At 40.1% G+C, this 25436-nt stretch overlaps 1 protein-coding gene across 1 annotated transcript in view; it reads right to left on the bottom strand.

Moving 5' to 3' along the window:
- chrm3a (cholinergic receptor, muscarinic 3a) overlaps nucleotides 1-25436 on the bottom strand; it is a 191805-nt gene that overhangs the window by 2195 nt on the left and 164174 nt on the right. The gene's annotated exons all lie outside the window — the stretch shown is intronic.

The raw sequence follows: 25436 nt of genomic DNA, 5'->3' as shown, positions 1-25436 counted from the left end.
ACATTGATTACAGTGTTGAAAGCCTGCTGCGGCTCCTAGTATTCCAGGCCAACTGGTCACTAACTTTATTACAAGTGATGACCACCAAATAGAGGGAAGAACGTGCCATTGCTGACCATTAAGAAAACAACAACCGTCTGTTTTGGCTTTAATTGTTTAATTGTTTGGGAATGTTTATTTTAGTAATTTAATCATTCTAAATGAAGCAGTATGTTTACTTTGGTAAGCGATGATCTGCTTTCACTGGCACATTTTTTTTTCTGACAAGTCAGTGTTTCATATGTGAACAATTTTTCAGAACAGTAGTTTTGCTAATAATAATATAATATTTATAAGGTAAAGCTGCTAGTTTAGCTGCAAGGCTAAGCTGCTACACAGGATTTAGGAGACACAACATCGTAATTTGAATACCTTCTGATATTTGATAAACAGGCAAGGGGATAATTCAAGTTTCATTTTTGATCCCACCTGACAGCCACAAAAGCCTGTCTGAAAATAGTTACTAATTTCTATTAACAGTCAGTTATTTATATAAAATAATAAAAAATAATATATCTAACAAAAATAAATAATAAAAATAAACCACACAATTGATTCAAAGGCATTCCACTGTGTACCTAGGCAGTAAACACTTGCAAGCAGCCACTAGAGGGTGTTATCGGCCTGTTATCGCTTATCACTCGCTGCATATACTATGACATAACTACACTAAACTTTTTAAATATAGAGTGCTCAACTCGCGTCAGCACACACAAACATTCTGTAGACCAGAACAATGCGCTCTGAAGCTCGTCACAATCATTCAGTTTTCTCTTACACTTATCATATGGAAACACAGCCTCCAAAAGATTTCAAAACAATTCCCAGCACAGATAGCTGCTGCTGCATGCCCAATACTGCTGGACAAGATTCTTTTGGAAAAACACCAGCTATGCACGAAAGAACTGCAGAGATAGCCTTCAGACAGACGGTCTGTGAATTACCAGGCAGGCAGGATGAGACTGGCCACTGTTCAAAAACAGGACAGACTGTCTTAGATAGACAAGATGCATCTTTATTGAAATATGGGGAGGGTGAAGGACACATTGTAGGCCTTTCAGAGCCTCAACACAGAATTGCACTAGGACGTGGAGTCATGCATACATAATAATAATATGCCCCATATATATTTGTATATGTATTCTCCAAACTAGCTTACAAGATATCAACCACCTTTTTTAAAATAGGAAATTCTCGTGACTTCTTACTGTATTTATGTTTGTTTGTTACATCTATTTTATATAAAATATAAGCAAGAAAAATGGTCTTAAACAACATGCTTAGGTGCGTGTGTGTGTGCATGTATGCAATTTTCTTCCGATGCTGTTGTCGGAAGAAAACCTCATCTCCATTTTTGACGTTTTTCAGTTTTTGACGTAATTTGAAAATGCTTGAATGATATTGCCCTTTACATTGTATGTACATTTAATGATGAATGGACGAAAAGAAATGACCCAAAAATGACTTGGAAAAAAGTCTGGTTCCATTGACTTACATTAAAAGTAAAGTAGTTATTTTCCTTCTCCTGTAAAGTTACTATTTTGGAGATATGACATTTTTTCTGACAACAGCGATATATAACCACCTATATATATATATATAGTGTATATAATGTGTGTGTGTGTGTGTGTGTGTGCGCAACACACAGTAGCACTGCTGAGTCTGATATATATACGCAATGTGTAAAAAGCACTTTACAAAGCCAGGAGCATTTTGTTGGTCCAATAGTTTATTCTTGTTCTTCCATCTACAAAGTCAGGACGTCTCTGTCCTGAATATACACAAAAACAAACACACACACACAGCTAATCTCTTTGAAAGAGGGGAAGAATAAAATGTAACTGACCCCATTCCAAGAACGGACAAACATTTTATCTTTAAAAGAAGCCTCCCTAAATCTCAAAAAGTATACACACACACACACACACACACACACACAGCTTGACTTTCCTGCTTTTTCCTCCTCTTAAAGGCCAGACAAAGAAGCACAAGTGCTTTCTATACTAAGAACTGCTAAAGGCAGATAACCTATGTTTAAAATAGTACTACATGTTGTAATACATTATAACCTGTGCTCTGGTGTGTCTTCACATTACAGCATGGTTATAATAATTACATGTAATGTTATATGTGTATTGTCATTGTCACACAAAAGAATCTCCATTATTGTCATTTTTCATTTTTGTGCATAATTTGAAAAGTCCAGTTATCCTTTGCTTTTCTCTAAAGGTTTTTTCCTTCTCCTGTAAAATTACTCTTTTGGGGATCGGAGGTTTTGTTCTGACATCAACAATATATGTATTCATAAGGCTTTTATAAGGTCTCATAACATGCCTTTATAAGGGTCTAATACTTTTGCTTCACAACCTTTTACACATGTAACTAACTTACATTAGTGCACTATAGGTTCACATATAGTACACATAGGGTCAGTTTCCCAGACAGGGATTAAGCCTAGTCCTGGACTGAACAGCATTCTGAGTGGAGATTTTCCTTTGACAGGGTAATGTAGTCCAGGACTATGCTTAACCAACCCATAGCTACATAAATATAGGTGAGCACTTATAATGAACTTACCATTATAGCTCTATGCCATTATAATACATGTCTCTCTCTCTCTCTCTCTCTCTATATATATATATATATAATTCATGTATTCAAGTATTATTTCTAAGACAGGAATGGGCTGTATTAACAGTATTGTGTAATCTTCAGAGTTCAGCCAGTCCTCATCTGCTTCACTTTAAGAAAGAAAAAGCTGAGACCTGCCTCCGTCTCTCCGACTGGAAAGCAGGGAGGACTTGGGCTAATTAGCTATTGGATTCTCACACCAAGACGCTGGACAGGCTGTGAAAGGGAGTGATTAGTGAAAGCTGAGGGAGGATATACAGCTCAGAGAGAGAGAGAGAGAGAGAAGAGAGAAGAGGAAGAGAGAGAGAGAGAGAGAGAGAGAGAGAATCATCACACCATCTCGATACAAATGTATATATAACCATTGCAAAAATACAGAGCGCCAAATGTTGCTCAAGGTCAGCAAAACAAGCCTAGTCCAAACAGGAATGAGTGGTACTTATAGTTCTAGTTCAAATTCGTTCCGCCAGTCCATCACAGGGCAGACACACTCACGCCCTGGGGCAATCTGATACTATCAACTGGCCTGACTACATGTCTTTGGACTGTGGGAGGAAACTGGAGCTCCATTAATGCTAATTTGGCTAAATAGCTATCTTGCTTACCAGTTAGCTTCACTTACTGGCTGATATGAAATGATATACTGTACTGTTCTGTGCACAAACTCACAAAAACTTCAAAATTCACTTGGAATGATGTGTAGACTCAAGCAAAGCTGCGATTTTGAGAGAGTGAACTGACACATTAGCTATCTTGCTTACTAGCTAGCTTAACACTAGTTGTGCTGGAAATAATATAAAGCGTTTTTCTCATCCACTCACATAAATGTGTACATTATACAGAATCATTACACAGCTTCAGTATGCCTCATATGAGAGTAAATATGTGAACACTCATTCTGTGTCGGCTAGCATAAATGCTAATAATGTTAACTCAGGCTTCCTAACTAGCTTATGTCAATTTAGCAGACCATCCCTGATAGCAAGAGGATAGTGGACCACTATCGGCCCGCTAATGGCAAAGCTGCTGGTCCACTTGTGTTTTGCTCAGGGTTTTCTGGGCGGCCCACCAGCAGATAAGCAGTATGCCGCAAGTGTCACCAAAGACAGACACCCTCAAGTGCCTTTAGCCGCTTTTCCGCTGCATGGTACTAGCTCGACTTGACTCGAGTCTACTTGCCTTTTTCGGTTTTCCTTAGGACAAATCTGGTACCCAGGTACTATTTTTGGTATCACCTCCATCGAGGCTCCAAGCGAGCCGAGCCGATACCAAAATGTGACGAAAAAATGCTGCAGACTACTGATTGGTCAGAGAAAACCGCTAAACACATATGTTAGCGTTAGCTACCAGTCACCTTTAAGCAACCAGAATTGCCTCGTCATCTTAACTCTTCCTAAACTCTTCTGTTTTTTTTCAGCAGTCTTTCATCTTGCTGATATCAGTCTCTTCAGAACAAAATTTGTCTCCTTCACGTCACGGCAGTTTCATGTGGTGTCGCTCTGATGTCCAGTCAAGCCTTACCATGCAGTGGAAAAGCGGCTATTATGTCGTGTTAGTACCGGTCATGAGGAGCCATAAACTATAAAACCGAACTGTTGTTACTGGGCTTGGTGCAGTAGAAAAACACCCTTAGCCAGCAACATAAATCCCCATATGACCCATTAATGTTAAATTATAGAGTAATTTTAACTAATTTCAACTGTAGTATTGACAATAAAGCTGACTTGACTAAAATTTAATCATAGTTTTTCTTATACCCCTCAGTATCTGAAGCTCAGGGGGCTTTTGCTTGTGCCATCACATGAAAACACATTTCCCTCCAGTCACTTTCATTACTAACTGCTTAATAACACTTGTTTGGCAAGCACTAAATGCAGTTCTCCATCTTTAAGCACATGTTTGTTGATCAGCTCATGTAAAAGAGGCAGAAAAGGTACCCATTTGGAAGTCACTTAGGGACTCAAACAGCTCAAATGCTACTGAGCTTTATTCTACATTTCTGTTTCACTGCTGGAAACTGAGGGTTTAATGAAGTATAATGCAGCTATACAGAAAGTGGTTTAGAAAAGCCACATAAAAATGCTTAGAGCTTCCAAACAGGGCCGGGCAGATGAAGAGGCCTGCAGTGCTGACTGCTGAAGACTGGATTAAACTGGAGGAATGGGTAGAGTTTGCCACATCCTGCTCAAACAGGACTTTCACAGCAAAGGTAAACGTGTTCAGCCTGGTCAAATACAGTAGCCCTTTTGACAGCAGCCATTAAATGATCAATGGAAATGTGTACGTATGTAGGTGAGCAAGTAAGTCAACATTTATAAAAGTTTTTATAAAATGTTCTATAAAATGTTTTACTGTGGCAGTTTTACACACTTTTTTGAAAGCTTTTTTGATATCAAGAAAGTTAAAAGCCTCTCACTACTGGATCTGCATCCCCTGCCCGATTAACACTGAGCACGCGCACCAATGTCATGAATGCGTAAAGAACTTTACTTTTACTGGCATCAGCCAGCACTACTGGATCTGTACCATATATGTGTAAGAATTTTACAGCAGCGAGCCACAAAATGGTAGTAATTACATGTTTCTTTTGCCCTCTTTCCAATTCTACCTGTTTAACAGTGAAAACTTTAAGGCGACGATTATCTACCTAAGTGATCTTGCTTTGTATAAAATAGCATTCTTAGCCTGTAAGGGTGCTACAATATCAATAATATGAACAAAGCTGGGCAAAATATAGGCTCATCTCAAGGCCTTCCTACTCCCTATGTAGTGCACACTATGTAGGTCATTATACAACAGCTTCTACACACAAGCAGTGCCTTTTATGTCTAAATAAAAGCCAATGATATTCAGCAAAGACTGCACAACATTCTATTAAACGTTTGGGTGTAGAAGCCAAGATTTCATTTCTGACTCCTGCTGACTGTATGGATGGTGTTTCTCCAGGATGTCCTGCCTTCTGTTTGGATCTTCAGCTGGGTCCTGATTCCTCAGACTGTATCCATCTGATTGCTGGTCATCCACTTCCTCCTTTACCTTCAACTTGTCCATGTATAATAGTCATTTCCAATGAATTGGTTCTTCTCAGAATATGTCCAAAATAAGAGCTTCATTTTAGTTATGGGGACTTCGAGTGAGAGCTGAGGCTTGACTTGTTTGAGGACTGGGACACCACATCATGACCTATGCAGTGTACTATGTAGGGAGTGAGGAGCCATTTGAGACTCATGTTTTCGTGCTAATCCAAAAAAACAATGGTAACACTGAGCAGGGTTTTGTCTGAATCCCTCTCCACCCTCTGTGCTCTAACCTGAATGTTTTCACCCATAGAAAACATAGTGAAAAAATACTAAGTAATATTATATGAGGAAAGAGAAAAAAAGCATTTATGCACTGCAAAAATGGTATCTTGGAAAGATAAACGATCTTAAATCTGGTCGCTATATCTAGTATTCTTCATGTTGAGATTATTTTAAGATTATTACAAGATTATTTACCTTACTTCTAGATTTTGAGTAATTTTATTAAGTAAAATTCTCATCATATTGGCAGATCATTTTGAAACAAGCCAAATTATCTGCCAATACAGCAAGATAATTTTACTTGATAAAAACACTTTAAATGAGTAAAAAACATCTAGAAATAAGCTTAATAATCTTATTTGTACAGTCATCTCAAAATGAGACATATTAGATATTTATACTAGATTTAAGATGAGTTCTCTTGTTTAGATGTAATTTTTTGCAGTGTACAGAGGTTTCTACATGAAACACCCCAAGCTAATCTGCTAATATGGTGTTGTAAAAAGACGTACACATGTGCGGTGCCAAGTAGGGGACTCAGATCAGGTAACAGCACTGTCATCTTTGTGGAGGAGTGTGAACTGTTTTACAACAGAGGGTTCTTAGTCCCCCCCTCTCTCCACATTAGACCAGGGGTGTCAAACTGAACTGCTAAAAGGGCCATTTAAAAAAAAAAATCTCAACAAATCCATGGGTCAGAAAACGCCCATGTTTTTATTTCATTTTAAAAATCTAAATTTTGATATAAAACAAACCGGCCATTGTTTATTATAAACAAAATAAACACACTGATCAGGCATAACATTATGACCACCTTCTTGTTTCTACGCTCATTGTCCATTTTATCAGCTCCACTTACTATATAGGTGCACTTTGTAGTTCTACAGTTACAGACTGTAGTCCACCTGTTTCTCTGCATACTTTGTTAGCCCCCTTTTACCCTGTTCTTCAGTGGTCAGGACCCCCATGGACCCTCACAGAGCAGGTACTATTTGGGTGGTGCACTGAAAGAACACTGACGTGGTGGTGGTGTGTTAGTGTGTGTTGCGCTGGTCTGAGTGGATCAGACACAGCAGTGCTGCTGGAGTTTTTAAACACCTCAGTGTCACTGCTGGACTGAGGATAGTCCACCAACCAAAAATATCCAGCCAACAGCGTCCCTGTGGGCAGCGTCCTGTGCCCACTGATGAAGGACTAGAGAATGACCAACACAAACTGTGCAGCAGCAGATGAGCTATCGTCTCTGACTTTACATCTACAATTTATACATATATATATATATATATATGTATAAAACTTAGTATATATAATGTAATATAATATAAAGTACATATGTCCTCAGGAGGTAGGTCTGTTAAACCTGCCTATGTTCTTGATCTAGACACCTGCCATCTTTACTGAAAGTTTATTCATTCTTACGATTAATTTCTGAGCTGCTGAATGTTTGTAATGTTTATAGTGTTTTTGTTGGTTGAACTGCAGCTGAAATTCACTTGGTGTGTTTGGTGATACGACTGATGTGGAATTGTGTAGAACTGTGGTATGACCGCTGTCCCATAGATTACTGCTGGAGGAATGGGCTGGATTGTAGTGCAGGGCATTGTGAAAACGGGCTTATATTAATAAAATATCAAAATAATTTCGCAGGCCTGTTAGGACTGTGCCACCGCCCTAATCTGGCCCCCGGGCGGTGTGTTTGACACATTGCCATTAGACTATAGACTATACCTCAGATATAACTTTCAGTGACCGATCCAGGTTCAGTCTGTGCTCAGGCTCTACCTGCTGCTCTGATCGGGACACGGACGGGAATGCCATGGAGTTACAGGAATAGCCCCGAAATGAGTCCAGAGTTCAATCAGCATTGGAATCCTACAGGTGACTGGGGAGCAGGCGTTGCTATGGTAACTGGTGGAGATGCAGACTAAACTGTTAAAAGGCCAGGAAACACACACTAATACATGCGCACACACACAACACAGCCCAGCATGAAGCCTTTGATGAACCAAAAGAACATCTGGAGTTCACATGCATGCCTGAGCATGAACACACACGCATTTCAAAGCTTTTTTCTAAATCCCTCACAGCAATGTCATGCAGCGCTGAGCGCTCTGCCATTGTTTTTGCGTGAAAAGCCAATTTTGTTTGATTAATTACAAATAAAACAATTAAAACCAGCTAATTTGATGACATAAGCACAAAATAAAAAACACATCATTGTAGCTGGAAGCACTGGCGGTTCAGAAAGTGTAGAAGCTGTTTTTTGTTTGAATACAAGGTTCTTTTGTGCTCAATTTTGTTTCAAGATGGATTAAGATAAACTCCACAAGGGATATTATAGCAGGACTGCAGTGCATAAACCCCTCATTACAAAGTTGAATGACCATTTGAGAGGTCAGTGGTGTACAGACCATTAGCACTGATCTACAGAGATGTGGAAAACAGAGATACAGTCATATGAGTCCCTATATTCTCCACAAGTGGGAGAGTGCATGTGCAGCGTACACTGAATGCTCAACCCCTACAGAGAGGGGGTCCGGTGGCTCTGTCATGCTGCAGAGGGCATTTTGGTGGCTTTTTTTTGGGGGATTCCCACTAGTCAAGAATCCTCCAATCACACAACACCACCAGGGTGAAGGCTAGCACAGGCTTCCTCTGAGACCTGTGAAGCATCACGGGATCTTTTCAAACTGCCGCTCATGCAACGTCATTGGACAGCCGAACGCGCTCGGAGGAAAGTGCCAGCCGCCAGATCTGTTAGGTCAGCTAACAGACGCCTGCGCTGACTAGCATCGCATTGAGTAATGGGGGAGACGGGGGAGATTGTGCTGTCTTGTACTCCTGGCCATGAATGACTGTGGCATCACCAGGGATCGAACTCGATCTCCTGAGGGGCCACTCGGGAGCATTTTGCTGGCATTTTGGTTTGGGTCTACTTGTCCCCTTAGAGGGACGGCTGCAAATCAAGTTATTTTGACTGATCACCTTTATCCTATGATGAAACATTTTTGTTCTGATGGTAGCGGCCTCTCCTCTTCCAGGATGACAGCCCTCATCGACAGGGCTCGAGAGGTCACACAATGAACATGTGTGTCCATGTGAAAGCTTGATGGGTTTGGGGGGTGTGTGTGTCTCTATGGAGATTGGGGGTGGGGTAAATGTCAGAGTGCTGAGTTTTCCTCAGTTTTCCTGCTTTGAGCCGAGAGCAGGATCACCCCTCATTCTCCTCCTGCTCTAGGCACTCTGAAGCCCACTGAAATGTCAGCATTTCAATACCAGCACCACACACACACACACACACACACCTGATCAATAACACTCATCACAGCCCTGCAGGTTGTGTAACTAGCACGGGCGAGAGGTAAGGCTTTCCTTCACAACACAACACTCTCAACAGAAGACAAGTAGTTTCATGGTGTATTTTAACCCTTCAATGTTGAGTTGCCCATGTTTATAGATAACAGTATGTCATACAATGTCAGAAATTAAAAGAAAATTCTTCACCAAAACCAAAATTTGGGACAAACTCAGCCTGAAAAAACGTAAATAAAAAACGAATAAAAGGGTTCTTCCGTATATATTCTGCCATTTAATTTATGCTTCTAATTATTGCATTAAATAAATGCTGACAATACTTTAAAGGTGATGATTTACATAGTGGAGAAGAGAACTTACAGAACTAGAGATTTAATTTATTATTTTTAAACAGCTTTTTAAGCATTAAAATTACGATAATTATGAAAATACAGGGAGATTCACTCGAAAGAGGTCCAGAATATTCTGTTATATCTCCTGTTAGTATGAAGCAATCTAAACCAAAAAAATACGCTACATACCTCGACATATGTGTAATCGATTGCATTACTGTTTTCTGCCAGACACATGAAGGGGTACGGGGGTATGCATCCGGAAGCTGCAAACGGAGGTTAAAAGTTGCAACAGCTGTCCGGCACCTACCTCATCGCTCCGATGCAGGGGCATCCCGGCTTGTTCGAAGCTCCATATACTGAGGAGCACATTACACATTGCTTTGTTCAGATTGCTTTGTCCTAGAGAGAGTCATTACAGAATATTCGGGGCCTTTTTCGAGTGAATCTCCCTGTATAATACTTCAAGTATTCCCAAGAGCATCCATCTAAAGCTGAACTCCAGAGCGCCTTCGCTACAACCATAGAAAGCACCTTGGTTTTATGTAAAGCTAGTGAAACTCCCACCTAGCAGTTTGCTATTTGCACACAAGTCACTTTAGTGTCTGAAGATTAAGGAATGCTATTAGCACCGTGCTAATTGATGGGGCACAAACTCTTGTTACTTGTTAGCTACATTAGTCTTGTAGCTCCAGTACAAAACTACAGAAGCAAAGTTCAGACACCAAACATGTCATGACTAATCAGCTACATCTGAGGTAAAATGGAAAACTGTGTAAATTGAATTTTTATCCAGTTATTGTTAGAAGTTTGAGGCATGAAGCCAGAGGTTGTTCAGCAAACTAAGGTCATGATTCCAATCAAGAAATCCCACCTTTTTACCTTGTACCTCCACTCACTGGCCTCTTTATCCATTCTGTTCCCTTTCTCCGTCTCTCTCTTGCTCACTCTCTTTCCACCAATGTTTGAATAAATCCACGAGAGCTGCACTCACTGCCTTCGTCAAACATGAAAATCACAATGTGGCCCAAACAGTTGTGATCACAGCGAAAAATATTTACTTTGTTGGAAATTTCAAATGCCAACAAAGCACTCTAACAACCATGCAGTTGATTTTCACATACACTCACTGGCCACTTTATTAGAAACACATACCTTGTGCTTTGACTCACTGGCCACTTTATTAGAAACACCCACCTTGTGCTTCCACTAACTGGCCATTTTATTAGAAACCCCTACCTAGTGCTTCCACTAACTGGCCACTTTATTAGAAATACCCACTTTGTGCTTCCACTCACTGGCCACTTTATTAGAAACACATACTTTGTACCTTCACTTACTGGCCACTTTTATAGAAACACCCACCTCGTGCTTCCACTGCCTGGCCACTTTATTAGAAACACCTATTATGTGCTTCCACTCACCACCCAAAAATAACCAGCAGGAGTGGCTCTGTGGTTACAAACTGACCACTAAGGAATAATTCTACTAAAGTGGACAGGGAGATTATACTTTTGCCAGGACAGTAATCAACTGCAGGGTCAGTCCTCCTGAATGAATCTGGGATTAACACATTGCTGAGGAGCATGACTGCAGCAGTCATCATCTGGAATCAAACAGCCTCATGAAAGTTTTGCTCTGCTGCACTAATGCTTCCTATCTCCAGCACTAAGCTGGCTAAAACCTCTAGTGCTTCCTGTTGCTATGAATGACTGAAGCTTTATGCTGTGCTTCAGAGGACTTCTGCACAGGACAGAGGTTTCACAGCACTAGATTTTCCCTCTATTTAGTGATTGCGGATTCCGGAAGTTAGGCCTCCCTCTAGGCCTCCCTCTATCACACAATGCTACCAAGCTAGGAATGTGAAGGCCAGCACGAGCTTCCCTTGAGACACATGAAACGTTATTGGACAGCTTAACGCGCTTGAAGGAGAACGCTAACTGCTAATTCTGTTGCGTCAGCTAACAAATGGCCATGTTGGCTTTCCACTATGCATCACACCCAAGTTACACAAGTGGCCGCTCGTAGCAGAACAGGAGGGGTCAGCGAGGGGCAGATTATGCAAATGCACATGCCTTCATCTAGGTTAGCCTCAGTGAGCTAATCAGTCATGCAAACTTTGCAATGCAAAATGTTTTTTGGTGAGTTTGAACATAAAATATGTGAATAATTGCTTTATCAGGCAAAGTACATACATGTTGTCATGTACAACACATAGAGTTGTTTGCAACCTAAAGCCCAGCAAATCTAATGTTTTGAAATATTAAGAATATGAAAGTAGTTTTTTGCAATGTCTTCATCCACTTTTTTTTTTAACTTCTCACTCCATCTCACCATTCCACCGTCCAAGCTTCTCCCTATCTTCCTTGTCTGACCCCTCCAGCTACTTCTACTGACCTGAGCTGGCATTTGATTGCTTGTGCCTGTTCTCATGAATTGGGTCGAAAAGAATCAATACTTATTCCGTCCTCCGTATCCTCCATATTTTCATTCCATCATTCTAGCAGATATAACAGTGGGCCACCCAGGAGTTAGACAGGCCTTCAGTAAAGCGGAGGCGCTGCTCGATAGTTAGTGTCTGCTGCACGTGCATGACGAGGTCCTGTCAAGCATATTTACAGGGTTTGGTAGATACTCTCATCCAGACTGACTCACTTGTTAGGAGACTTGCCCAAGGACTCTCACTGTTATAGTGTAGGGTGGATGCCCAGGCAGGGCACTGAACCCACTGAACATATATGACTCTTTTAGTACTGTTTTTATTCCTAACAACTAACTGAAACCTGGTTGAACTCCAGCTCGGATTCACAGCCAGCGATGTATCTAGAACTTCCAGAAGGTCTAGAGCAGGGGTGTCCAATCTTATCCGTAAAGGGTCAATGTGGCTGCAGGAGCCACCTCTTCAAAGCTCAGGCTTATTACATACTAAGTCTTATTATTCAGTAACTACAGGGACTTCAATGCAAATTGGCTGAGCTGTTCTTAGGCTATAGAAGTGTGTAATAAAACTTTGGGCCCCCCGGTGGGCTCTGGCTATGTAAGGGGTTGATCAGTTGGTCCTTAAACAACTGATCAAATGTGCTCCTGAGTTAGTGGAACGAAAACCTGCAGCCACACTGGCTCTTTGTGGACACCCCTGGTCTAAAGTGATCTGTAAATCAAAACGTCATTAGTTAATTCCTCTGTCACTTCCTGATTATGCGGTTAATCTAACACTCGACGCCTTCTGATCAGTTTCTGAAGTCCTAACCAATGGGAAAGCTCGCTTGGCTGTATTTACCTAGATACGATGGAGAGAAAAAATTCTGATTGGATTGTTTTCTCTTTCAAGGTTTTATCTCTTTTAGTTTTATCCTCTTAAGCTCCCCGGATTATTGCAAACGGAGACTTATTATTCAGTACCTACAGGGACTTCAGTGCAAACTAATTGAGCTATTCTTAGGTTATGAAAGTGTTTAATAAAACTTTGGGCCAACAGGGGTTAAACCAGTACTTAACAATGAAATATGAGTAATACCACCATACTTATAGAGCCACTATTTCAATAAGAGACTACTAAATACAAATTACCTAAAGATTACAGAATGTAATGTATATATTTTTAATTGTTGGAAATCATCAGGCTTATCTGAATGGTTCCCTTCTGGTATTGACACAGTTAATTACACACTGAGTTACCCGGTGAAGTAGATTTACCTTTGCTTTACATTCAGAATTAATATAAAACTATTTAAAATTACAACATACTCTTTGAGAACACGCGTCTGCACATTTCAATACACACTTACTGTTTATTTGCTGAATTTAACTTAATTAAATCGCATGTTATGTTTTCTTTTGTTCATGTTTTTTTAATTTTTTCCAATATGTTAAACTCTGCAAATAAATAGAACTGTGCAATAAAATTAGCAGAACAGGCCACATTTAGGAGTGCTCCCTGTAGAGGATGTGTTAACTTATTTTCACTTACAAAAACAACAAAATGTGTGTAAAATGTACACAAGTCTGTACTGTAATGACCCACACATAACGATAAGTCCACTTCACTGTATTACACTACAAAGTTTGGAAACCGAAGTCTCTTTATTTTCGCTGTCTTTTATTCTCTGTCCCATTACTATTAATTCAGACGGTATCACCTCCAACCAGAGGGAAAGGTCAAATACCTCAATACAACATGACATGGGACAAAGCTGCCCAATCAATGACCAATAACCAGCCTCATATATTATTTACCTCTGCATTTAATCACTTAGCTGATGTGTTTTCAGACATAGCCCCTCTGAAGTGATGAGGCCACATCAGGGTTTGCTGAAGGTCACAACAGCAGTAGCCATCAGCTGGGGTGAGAGTTAGGCCTGGGAATACAGCAATAATGATAATTATCAAGCTGCAACATAGTTTTGATATTAACAGGGAGCAGCTTGGTTTTCTTAAAGGCTGCATATCATAGAAAATATTTTCTTCTCACTTGTCTGAGATAATAGAGGTATTGTTACAGTTTCACTCTCCAGACCATATAGTGTATATCTCACTGCTTTCAGAACAACCCAGTATCTCCATAAAGGTAGCTTTACAGGACGAGGAAAACCATTCTTAACTTTTAATGAAAGTAAATGGAGAAATATTTTTTGCCAATTAATTTTGGACCTTTTCTGCTGGTCTGTTCATCATGAAATTTTGATACAGCATGAAAGGGCGACTGCCTATTTCAAATTATGTCAAAAAATCAAAAATGGAGATACGAGGAGATACGAGGTTTTGTCCCGACAGCAAATATATGAAAAAAAGGTTTTGATTGAAGCTTTTTTGAGGTCATGAAACCCTCTGCATTTACCTATTCAACCTATAAAGCAGTTTAGTTCCGCCCAGGCTATGATACACAAGGCAGAGCAGCAAATCTGAACAGAGCTTGTTTGCACATATCAGTCTTAAAGACACAGTATCAGAAACCGCCTGTTTAATTTGATGTCTGTTTAATTAATGTTATCCCAGATGGTGTCGACAGGTCGTTGCTATTCCAGGTGGTTGCAAAGGAGTTGCCAGGCCGTTACTAGGGTATCCCAGGTGGTTGCTGAAGTGTTGCTAGGCTAATGCTATGGTGTCCTAGGAGGTTGCTAAGGTTTTGACAGGCTGTTGCTATGGTATCCAGGGGTTTGTTAAGGTGTTGCTAGGCCATAGCTGTGGTATGCCTGGTGGTCACTAAGTTTTTGCTAGTATAGAAAAAAAGTAAAAAATACTGTATATAACGGTAAGATTTTTGGCTAAAATTGCCCATTCCTAGTTATAGCAGGCTATATGCAACTCTCCCTTGCACCTGCCATCAACTGATGAGTTGAGGGAGGTCGGAGCAAAATACAAAAGAAAACAGACGCCTTGATATGAATCTGACAATTCAATAGCATGAAGCAGAGCAGATGCCATGTGTAATGGCTGAAACAATATCAAAGCAGGCAGCATGAGACAGCGGGAAAAAGGGATAATAATCTGTGCTGTGTGTTCTGGATGTGTGCGTTTGTGTATCGACCCATCCTTGTGTAAGTAATATCTTAATGCTGGCCAGGCGAGGGTATCCATCACAGACTCGGACAGTATCCACAGCCCCTGGGCAGCGGCGTATCCAGTCTCTGCGCTATCGGCGAGTGTTTGATCCATTTGCTTTGGCCTTTGGGGTCCCATCCAGCAGACATGAGGGCTCAGTCAGGAATGCTTACTTTTACAGCATCCAATAGGCTGGTCTTAAGGTATCCATGTGCATTCTAACCTTATGCAAACATATTTAAGGTCATTCTGACAGCAGCAGTGTTTGCTCAGGTGTTGTATCTAATTCTCTATGTCTTTAGACTTTAGCAGTCCTATCTGAGAGCGCTTACCAAAGGCGGAAGAAGCTTCAAATATGCAGTTTGGCACTGTAGGAGGCACAAAAACTCAAGATGTTTTATCTGCAATCGCTAGGCTGCTACCACCCTAAACGCTTATCCCGCTTAAAGCCTTGCGCTCGTATCCTGCTAAAGACAGTGCGCTTATTTTCCAGATGCTTTAAACCCAGGAAATGGCAAAGTGCAACGAGTCTGCTTAACTTGGCTCTCCTGATCTGAGACTGGGCCATGCCCAGACCTGTAGCTTTTCTTATTGAGCCATATTAACCTATGATTCAGAGACTCCAGCCAAGTCAGGACACCTCAAGGCTGATTTGGAAGAAATGCTGCAGTCTGATTGTTGGAAGATCTATCAATCACTTCACCTTAGAACTCACTTTAGATTGAACTTAAACCCTGAATGACAGGGCTGCTCAGTCCTGCTCATAGACATCTACCAACCTGGAAAGTTCTGGACTGGGTTGCACTGGTTTTGCATAAGTTTATACTCACGTTTGTGCCTGAAGTCTCTACTAAGTCCTTAGTTACACACTTAAAACGATTCTTCAAGGTTCTTTAGTAAATGAATGGTTCTATTTAGAACCATCTCATGCTTAAATGGTTCTTTGCATGGTGAAATGGTTTGAGTGAGAATGTGTTCTACATGGTTCTATATAGAACCTTTTAGTAAATGGCTCTATATAGCACCAAAAAGGTACAATGTCAAGTTTGTAACAACAGTAGAACCTTTTTGGTGCCATATAGAACCATTTTCAAAAAGGTATTATATAGAACCTTCTACAACACATTCCCCATTAAAGCGGTTGCTATGAAATCACAGGTGGTTGCTAATGTGTTGCTATGTTATTGCAGGTGGTTGCTAGGCTGTTGCTAGACCATCGCTATGTTATCTTAGATGGTTGCTAAGCCATTGCTATGGAATTCTAGGCAGTTCCTAAAGCGTTGCCAGGCCGTTGCTATGGTAGCCCAGATTGTTGCTAAAGTATTTCTAGGATGTTGCTATGATGTCCTTGGTGGTTGCTAAGGTGTTTCCAGGCTGTTGCTATGGTATTCAAGGGGGTTGTTAAGGTGTTGTAGGGAAAACCTTTGAACATGTTAAGTCCCAAAGACATGTACCCTATTATTTGCACATTTTTACGTTTTCCTTGCTATAATACGCCTTAGCTCATCCCCTGATTATCAGTGAGCTGGGTGACCTATGTTAGCAGCGTCCAGGTCCTGAGTGATAACCACTGGGTTATGACCATGCCACATGCCATGGGAGCAATAGCAGGTGGTATGGAAGTGGATTTTGTGTGTGGTTATAGTGGTTACAGAAAGTCATGTTATTGCGTTTCAGTGTGTATGTGTATGAGTTGTGGGTGTTTATGATCAAGCTTAAGAGAATTCCCTCTGCTCCTGTCCTGGCTCAAAGGCTCAGGGGATTTGGCACTTACTGTAGAAAAAGATCAGATCTTGTCAACGTACAGCAAGTGGAATTTCTCTCTCACACACACATGAACACACTTGTTTTTGTCAGAACACGGGGTGGTAAGTCCAGTATACCTTACATACTGTATCTGTAAATATCTATAACATGTCCTAAATATATTACTTTACATTTCCATACTGTGTAAATGTCAGAGACCACCCTTTCATTCGTTTAATCTCAAGTCAAAATGGCCATTAAGTACAAGTTATTCATTTTTCAGCATCAGAAAAAACATATTTAACATAAAAATAACACAGAAGCCTCAACAACTAAATACAGTACCATGCAATTTAAGTGTTTAGTGTGTCCACCATTTACCTTTATTTCAGCTTCCATTCTTTTCAGGAGACTCACTTTCAGTTTCTCAAAGAAATCTGCTTCTCATGATCCAAATAATCAGGTTTTTAATCATAAAACATTATTCCACATCTCAGATGTCCACTTTTAGTGTTCCAGTGCCAAAGATGAAAGGTTTAAGTGCTGTTTATCTGATGGGGGCTTGGTGTCTACCAGGTCTTCCAGGTGGTTGTTAGGAGTCCCATGTTCTCTGTAGCTTATAATCATTTTCTGAACTCAAATTTTAGAAACTCCTTTTTTTCACTTAGTCTCCTCATAAATATCTCTAATATAACTTGTACATAATGACCATTTTGACTGGAAATTAATGAAGGATGAATGAAGGAATGTCTAAATATATATATATATACACCGATCAGGCATAACATTGTTTCTACGCTCAGCAGCACTGTCCACTCTATTAGACGTACCTGTGTTGTTGGTCCGCCCTGTAGATGTAAAGCCAGAGACAATAGCTCATCTCTTGCTGTACAGTATGAGCTAATCATCCTCTAGTCCTTCATCAGTGGTCACAGGACGCTGCCCACAGGACGCTGCCCACAGGACCCTGTTGACTGGATATTTTCGGTTGGTGGACTATTCTCAGTCCAGCAGTGACACTGAGGTGTTTAAAAACTCCAGCAGCACTGCTGAGTCTGATCCACTCAGACCAGCACAACACACACTAACACACTACCACCACATCAGTGTTACTGCTGTGCTGAGAATGATCCACCACCCAAATAGTACCTGCTCTGTGAGGGTCCATGGGGGTCCTGACCACTGAAGAACAGGGTAAAAGGGGGCTAACAAAGTATGCAGAGAAACAGGTGGACTACAGTCTGTAACTGTAGAACTACAAAGTGCACCTATATAGTAAGTGGAGCTGATAAAATGGACAATGAGCGTAGAAACAAGGAGGTGGTCATAATGTTATGCCTATATATATATATATATATATATATATATATATATAGATATATATATATATATATATATATGTGTGTGTATATTACACGCACATACACACGCAAAAACACACAAAGCAGGTACTGTATGTGTACTTTTCAAGAATAGAATCATCCTGTAATCAATCATATCTGCCTAGTCTCATAACATAACACCAAATCATTACCGCCGTAAACATCATTATCATCACCGTCACCACATTCTGTTCACTGTCTCACTTCCTCTTCTCAGTGTGTTTGTGTGTGGATGTGTGCGTGCTTTCCATAGACTCCCATCTTTGTCATACAGTGATGATTAAGTATCATTACTGTTGAAAACACAGCAGACTAGTATAGATCTATTAACATAAACCTGTGAACCTGCTGTCACAACATTACTACAGCAAACCATCACTGTCTGAAACATCATTACCGTCACCAGCACCACTCATTCTGCTCAGTGTTCACTTCCTCCACTCAGGATGTGTGAGTGTGTGTGTGCATTCTCTCCATATCTGTGTGTTGTGCAGTAATAATCAGTCCTTACATGGCATCTTGAAGCTGGTGCAGAGTTCGGAGCTGTCTGAGAGAAGAAACACACATGGGCTTCTGTGTAAACACAACCCAAGAGGAGGAATGCCTGTGCTGCGAGTGGAGCTACACACCAACATCCGCTTCTACACACTTTACACACACACATCAGTACTACACACACGTGGTGAAGTCTAGTCTGAAACAATGGGTATAAAGTGACTAGTTGTTTGCAAGATTAGAAAATTTGTGGCTGATAGCAATTTTAAATCAGAATTCCACTAAGTTCTCAAAAAATCAGTGTAATTAAACTGGTGGGATGCAAACAAAGATTCAGTTTCCATTCAGAGTGGTGATGTGAAGTGGTTCATTCTAGAGAAGCTTACAGACTCTTTTCAGTGGTGGTAATGGGAACCAGGGGTCACCATGTCTACAACACAAATATAGACATTTTATTTACTACCCAGAACCACCAGTGAACCTACAAGTGTGGTCTGAGTTTTATATGTAATGTTGATAAAGGTAAAATAGTGATTTATCTGAAAAAATAACTTTTATTTGGGCGCTATTTTGTTACACAATGCCTGCATGTACTTCTCTGTCAGATTTTAGGCCTGAAAAAAAAACTGAAAAACTACCGTAAAACAATGTCCGCCACCAAAATGTATCCCTATTTTCATTTTAGGCCATCGTTATGTACATCGACTCTTATTCTCATAGTGTTCATCCAAACATGTCCAGATATTTTGAAAAACATTGGGCCTCATTCACCAACCGTCCTTAAGAAGAAGTTTCTTCTTAAAACCCACTTATGCAGTTTTTTCGAAGATTCTGACATTCTCCAGTGTTTTCTCATTTGAGATTTGTTCTTAGGTAAGAACAGAATCTACACACTCAAGAGCACAAAGGCACAAACAACTCAGCCATTTAAGAACACAACATGAATCTGATGTAGACTTTTTCTTAGGACCTTTCTCAAGACATAATTTAAGTGAAAACGTATGAAGATATTGGTAAATGAGGCCCATTTGTACAGTTTTTGACAGTACTTTTAATGTGACGTTGTCAGTTACAATTTATCAGATATCAGAAAAAAACTGTACCAATTTCTCGAAGTATCATGCTGTATTCTTGCCACATCGCCTACTCTTATTGAACGTCAACATGTACGCACAACATGAAACTTGAGCAGAGTAGTGCTAGTTTCTAGCACAGGCTAGGCTACTAATTCCCTAGCAAGCTAGGCAAGGAGTATACTGTGATAAGAAAATGTCAAAACTGAAAAAAAAAAAAGAAAAAGAACATGATGGCCTCCAACCATTTACCGCAGACCTCTATGCTAAGTGCTGTAAAAGGCAGGCCTGTGGTTATTAGCATTTACACATACGATCATGCTGTCTGCTAGGCAGTTAATTGTGGGGTCAGCAAAACTGCTATGTTTAAAATTCATATTTTCATCCTTCTGGTTATGGTAACTACAATGAAGTGGCCTAATTGGTGGTTGTCATTCTTACTTTAGTGATTTCTCTGGGACTTTATGCTTCCTAGCTGCCACTTCCCAACCTGTAATTAGGCCCAACGAGTGGCCACACTAATAAGTGGCTAAGCTAGACTCATTGCTGTGGTAAGAGTGGGAAAGATACGAATGCTGATATAACAGTTACTATCAAACTCTTAAGGGATACAGTCACCCCTCCAATACTGAGCCTGGCAACAGCAAATCATTGTTGTTTCCTAGCGAGTACACAGCATATACATGCACATCATCTTTACGTGCCACGGTACTCAATCACGATCAATCAGTCAAGTATCTATCAATAAACAGAGCAACAAGATAAAGTACATTTGCTTTAATAAAAAAAATTGCCTTCAGAATCTCTTGGATTTCCATAAGCCAATGTGTATAAAAAAAGCCATTCTCATTTCCAGAGACCCCAACCAATCTCTGCTGGATATGACTGTTTATATTATATTGACTTTTGGATCTGAGCAAAATGAATAGGCTTTTTTGCACACATCCTCTTATAACCCCCACAGTCAAAAAAAATTGCATTAAATATTCCTTTTATTCCCCTCACCTTCTGGAGAGTAATTGTTTGGCTGCGGTATATGGTAATAAACGCTAGTGCTTCAGATGGAGATTTTGTTGTTGAGAAACACATTGTAGATTCGGTACAATGACACTATGGGGGCATGTTGTGAGATTTAAACCACGCTTTGATGGAACGAGCACGATAAAAGGTTCTTTAAAGCTGCGGACACACAACACGGAGAAGTAAACATGCTGTGTAGATCAAGGCGAGGGCTACAAAACAAGACGCCTGGGGAGAACATGAATACTGCAAGACTTTATTTAAAGTAACATTCCTTAATATGGTCTTTAGAGCTCCTGTCAGTAGTGGCCGCAAGTGCTAAGACGGTTTTCGCTAATACCACAGTTGAATGCAACTCCTGATTGGAACGCTAATGTCCCTATACTGTCCCAGTACTCTACTCCAGATTGGAAAGAAGCCATGATGAAGTAGGACCTCTTAGCTGTAGTGCAGTAACAGTCATTAATACATGCCTGGCAGGCCTGCAGCTGGCTAGCACTACAAGTGTTTTATTGCCCTGCAGCGGTGGCTTACGCTACCCCGCTAGCGTATGCTAATCAAGAATGAATGGCCGGTCCCTTCCTTGTGGTCCCGACACTAATGGGAATGAATGGCGCCCCTCTGGACCAAGAGCTCTGGAAAATGAATGGTGCTCCGCTGGCCTACAGTACATGCTAATGGGAAATTGATGTCCCACTAGCATAGGTACTAATGGAAAATGAATAGTGTCTGTCTAACAAAGATGCTAATGGAATATTAATGGCGTCCTGTTAGCATAGATGCTAATAGAAAATTAATGGTGGACAAGCGGTGATGGATTAGTTGTGCTAGCGTAGCGGTAGCAGCTTTGGAAGAGGGTGCAGAGGATCAGATGATTGAGTTATGGCTAAAGTAGGATGTGGTGCGCATAAGTAAAATACTTTTCCTCCATTTTTCTCAGAAGACAATTTGGGTGGTCCATCTTTGCACAGCCCTCAGACACAAATTATTTGTTATGAAACAATTCATAACAATTGTGTGGCTCCACATACTCATGCTTAGCGTGGGCAAGTATGTGTTTATGATAACTAATGGAACCAGAATGAAATGGGACAAGGCCCGGCCTATTGGATGTGCTTGCTGTTTCCATTCAGTTTACAATCCCAGGCCAGACCAAACAAATCTAAAATAAACTGGAATGGTAAGGGGCTGGTCGATATCAGGTCTAAACCTGGACTAATCACAGGGGGACGAATTTGGTTTGAAAGGCACTGTCAAGATGCAATAGCCAACATACAGCACATGTAAACGTAAATGTGGGTGAACAAAGGACGCCTACAGTAGAGTTAGTATACTGTCACAATATGCTTTGTATGTCAGTATTAAAACACAAAAACTAACAATATTATTAACAGGAATGATAGCAATGTAATATATTTTCAGATACATATTGTTTATAGAGATTCAATTTTATTGCCAAATAATATGAAAGGGTTTTTTCCTTTTCTTTGGGTCACTAAAAGTCTAAGTCTGATCTGCATATTCCCTAATAAAAATTTGCATATATTTTACATGAGAAGTGTGCAAAAACCACACATTTACAAGTGATCATGTTTCTTCACATGGGTACGTTTTTATATATTATCACATTTTTCATGTGAACAAAGTTTTTCACATGTGAACACAATTTTTATGTCAACACTTTTTTTATATAATCCATTTTTTTCACGTGAACACATTTTTTCACATGATCAGATTTTTTCATGCGAACAAAGTATTTTCAAACGTGAAACCGTTTTCACGTGAACACGTATTGTCACATAAAAAACACATTAACGACAAATGTGATGATAATTAAGAAGAAATAAGAATATTAATTAAGCGAAAGAACACAAGAGGAAGTGTGTTATGAATAACATCACAGCTGTAATTTGGTCACAAGCATGAACCAAAAATGTTTTTCACGTATTTTTCCCACGTGATCACATTTTTTCACACGTCAACACATTTTCATATGAACACATTTTTTTTTTTTACATGTGAACATGTTTTTTCACATGGGTACACATTTTTATGTATGATTACATAAAAACGTGAACAAAGTTTTTCACATGTGAACACGTTTTTTATGTTACCACATTTTCCCATGATCACATTTTTTAACATGTGAACGTGTTTTTTCAAATGAACGTTTTCATATGATCCATTTTTTTCACATGTGAACGTTTTCACGTGATCACATTGTTTTTACATGTGAACACGTATTGTCAAGTAAAAAAACATTTTTACTGTGTGCTAAATACACTTTATTTACATGTGAAATTCATTTTTTCTGTTAGGGATTCCCTCATTAACAATAAATGTCATAATAATTAAGAAGAAATAAGAATATTAATTAAGCAAAAGAAAACAAGAGGAAGTGTGTTATCATGAATAACATCACAGCTGTAATTCGGTCGCAAGCATGAACCAAAAATGTTCAGTTTTGCTGGACATTTGTTTTCACATGTGATCACAAATTTTCATGTGATCACATTTTTTTCACGTGTATAATTTTAGTGTAAGACAAATACAACCTGAGTAAACGCAAAATAATTAGGATTCATTTCATTTAATGAATAAAAAAGTTATCCAACACCAACTGGCCCTGTGTGAAAAAGTTATTGCCCCCTTTAGTTACTCAATCAACCAGTTAACCAAATTTAGTTGATAATTGGGATCGATCAAACTAGACACACCCAGGCTTCACACCGGCCAGCCCTGTTGAAACTTAACATCACTTAAACAGAACCTTTCTAGCACTGAGAAGTAGTGAAAAAGGTCTCAAGAAGCGGCACGGTTCCACCATTAGAAAGAGACTGGGCAAAAATGATATCCAAGGGAACTGCAAGACGAGAACCACTGCTAAGCAAGAGGAACATAAATGCACGTCTCACATTTGCTAGAATCGTGACCCCTCCAAGCCATTTGGAATAATGTTCTGTGGACTGATGAGTCGAATCGTTCTTGAATGTTCTTTAGCGGCTTCTGCAGGCTATTCTCAACATGCCACATTTGAAAATGTAATCTGCTCACAACAGGCACATATATATTCAGGTGAAAAAAAGAAACCTGGACTGGACGAGAGCAGCAATAACGTGAACTGCATAGAAAAAAAGACTGCATCAACTGAAGCGGCACACGTGCGGCGGTCAAGGCCACTGACTTAACGCTGGAGGGTTGACGGTTTGATTGAAGATTGTTCATTCCCCTTTAATGCACTTTCTCTGGCAAAATAAAGGTTAGGGGTTTGTTATGGTTCAGACTCTAGTGTAGCCGGGCCTCTCTCGAGTAATCCACACCGAGCAGGCCATTTCATATCTGGGAAAAAAACAATGTAGCTTGTACAATTCCCACAAGAGCTGCATGGAACCACAACAGGGTAGCAGATTTCAGATGTGACAACACCCTTCGGAGATCTGTCGCCAATGCAGCGACAAGAACGAGTGTATGGTTTGGCTCAGAGAGCCAAGAGAGAGGCACACACACCTCAGGACCGACACAGAGCAGAGGCGACACGCTGACAGACTCTCAGAGCTAAGAGGACCACAACAATAACACATACTAGATCAAGCGTGCGACTGGACGTTTGTGCTGAGAGGAGGGGAAAGAGCACAGCAATATTCAGTTCAGGTACAAGTGCCCTTTTACTGTTAATCAAACTAAGGCCTTGACATACAATTTATTTGGACAACACTAAATTAACTTGAGTGCATGTATAACTGATGCTATCTTGCTCCCTGTTCGATTTTTGCAAACTTTCGCTGGCAACGGGAACTCACTGACCAATCACTGGCGTCTCTGTGGTTGGCACGGCAACAACCAAGATGATGGATTACTCCCAGCAGAACTTTCTGACATATTGTCAAAAGGATTAGTTTGCCCTCTGCTTCATCATGGATGGTATAAGTACATCCAAAAAGAGCTCCAACTGGACCTCCAAGTAATACATGGAAGCACTCTAAGTTCCAGTTCCTGAATGAAGCTTTCCTCACTACTTTCACTTTTCCAAAATGGAAATTAGCCCATCCAATGACACATTTTGCTTCTTTTGTGATAAGCTAAGTGCACTTTTCCATTTGAAGACATTCTTTGCCACAAAATTCCCCAAAAAAATCACGTCATGTCTGGCCTGTGTAGTTGATCTGGAAAAATCACATCTGAATATTCCGCATTCCGCTTATCCCTGTTGCGTTTGGTGTTTAATGGGGCCGCTAACATTACAAGTGTTAAGTAGTAGGGACATGAATGGGCGCTCAAGTACTCGGTTAAGGTGCCAGTTTCCGAAAACTGGCATCAATATTTAGATATTTGCAAATTTGGGAAAATGGAGAAAATACATCGACTAAAAATTGTATGTTTTTTTTGGCTAATCAGGTAAACTACTCCAGCTGATGTTAACTGAAATGGTGAAAATGTTCTTATCAGCTTCTAGTACTGCCCCAATCAGGGTTAGCTCAGGAGCTTACCTGAAGAACTTTCCCTTGGTTCTTTTTGAATGATAAAACTTTTCAAATGTATTCTTCTCAATGCAAAATTTTT

Source organism: Colossoma macropomum, unplaced genomic scaffold (assembly GCF_904425465.1).
Source record: "Colossoma macropomum unplaced genomic scaffold, Colossoma_macropomum, whole genome shotgun sequence".
NCBI classification, from domain to species: Eukaryota; Metazoa; Chordata; class Actinopteri; order Characiformes; family Serrasalmidae; genus Colossoma; species Colossoma macropomum.
The sequence above is the reverse complement of the archived record's forward strand: the minus strand, read 5'-3'. Positions and strand labels throughout refer to the sequence as shown.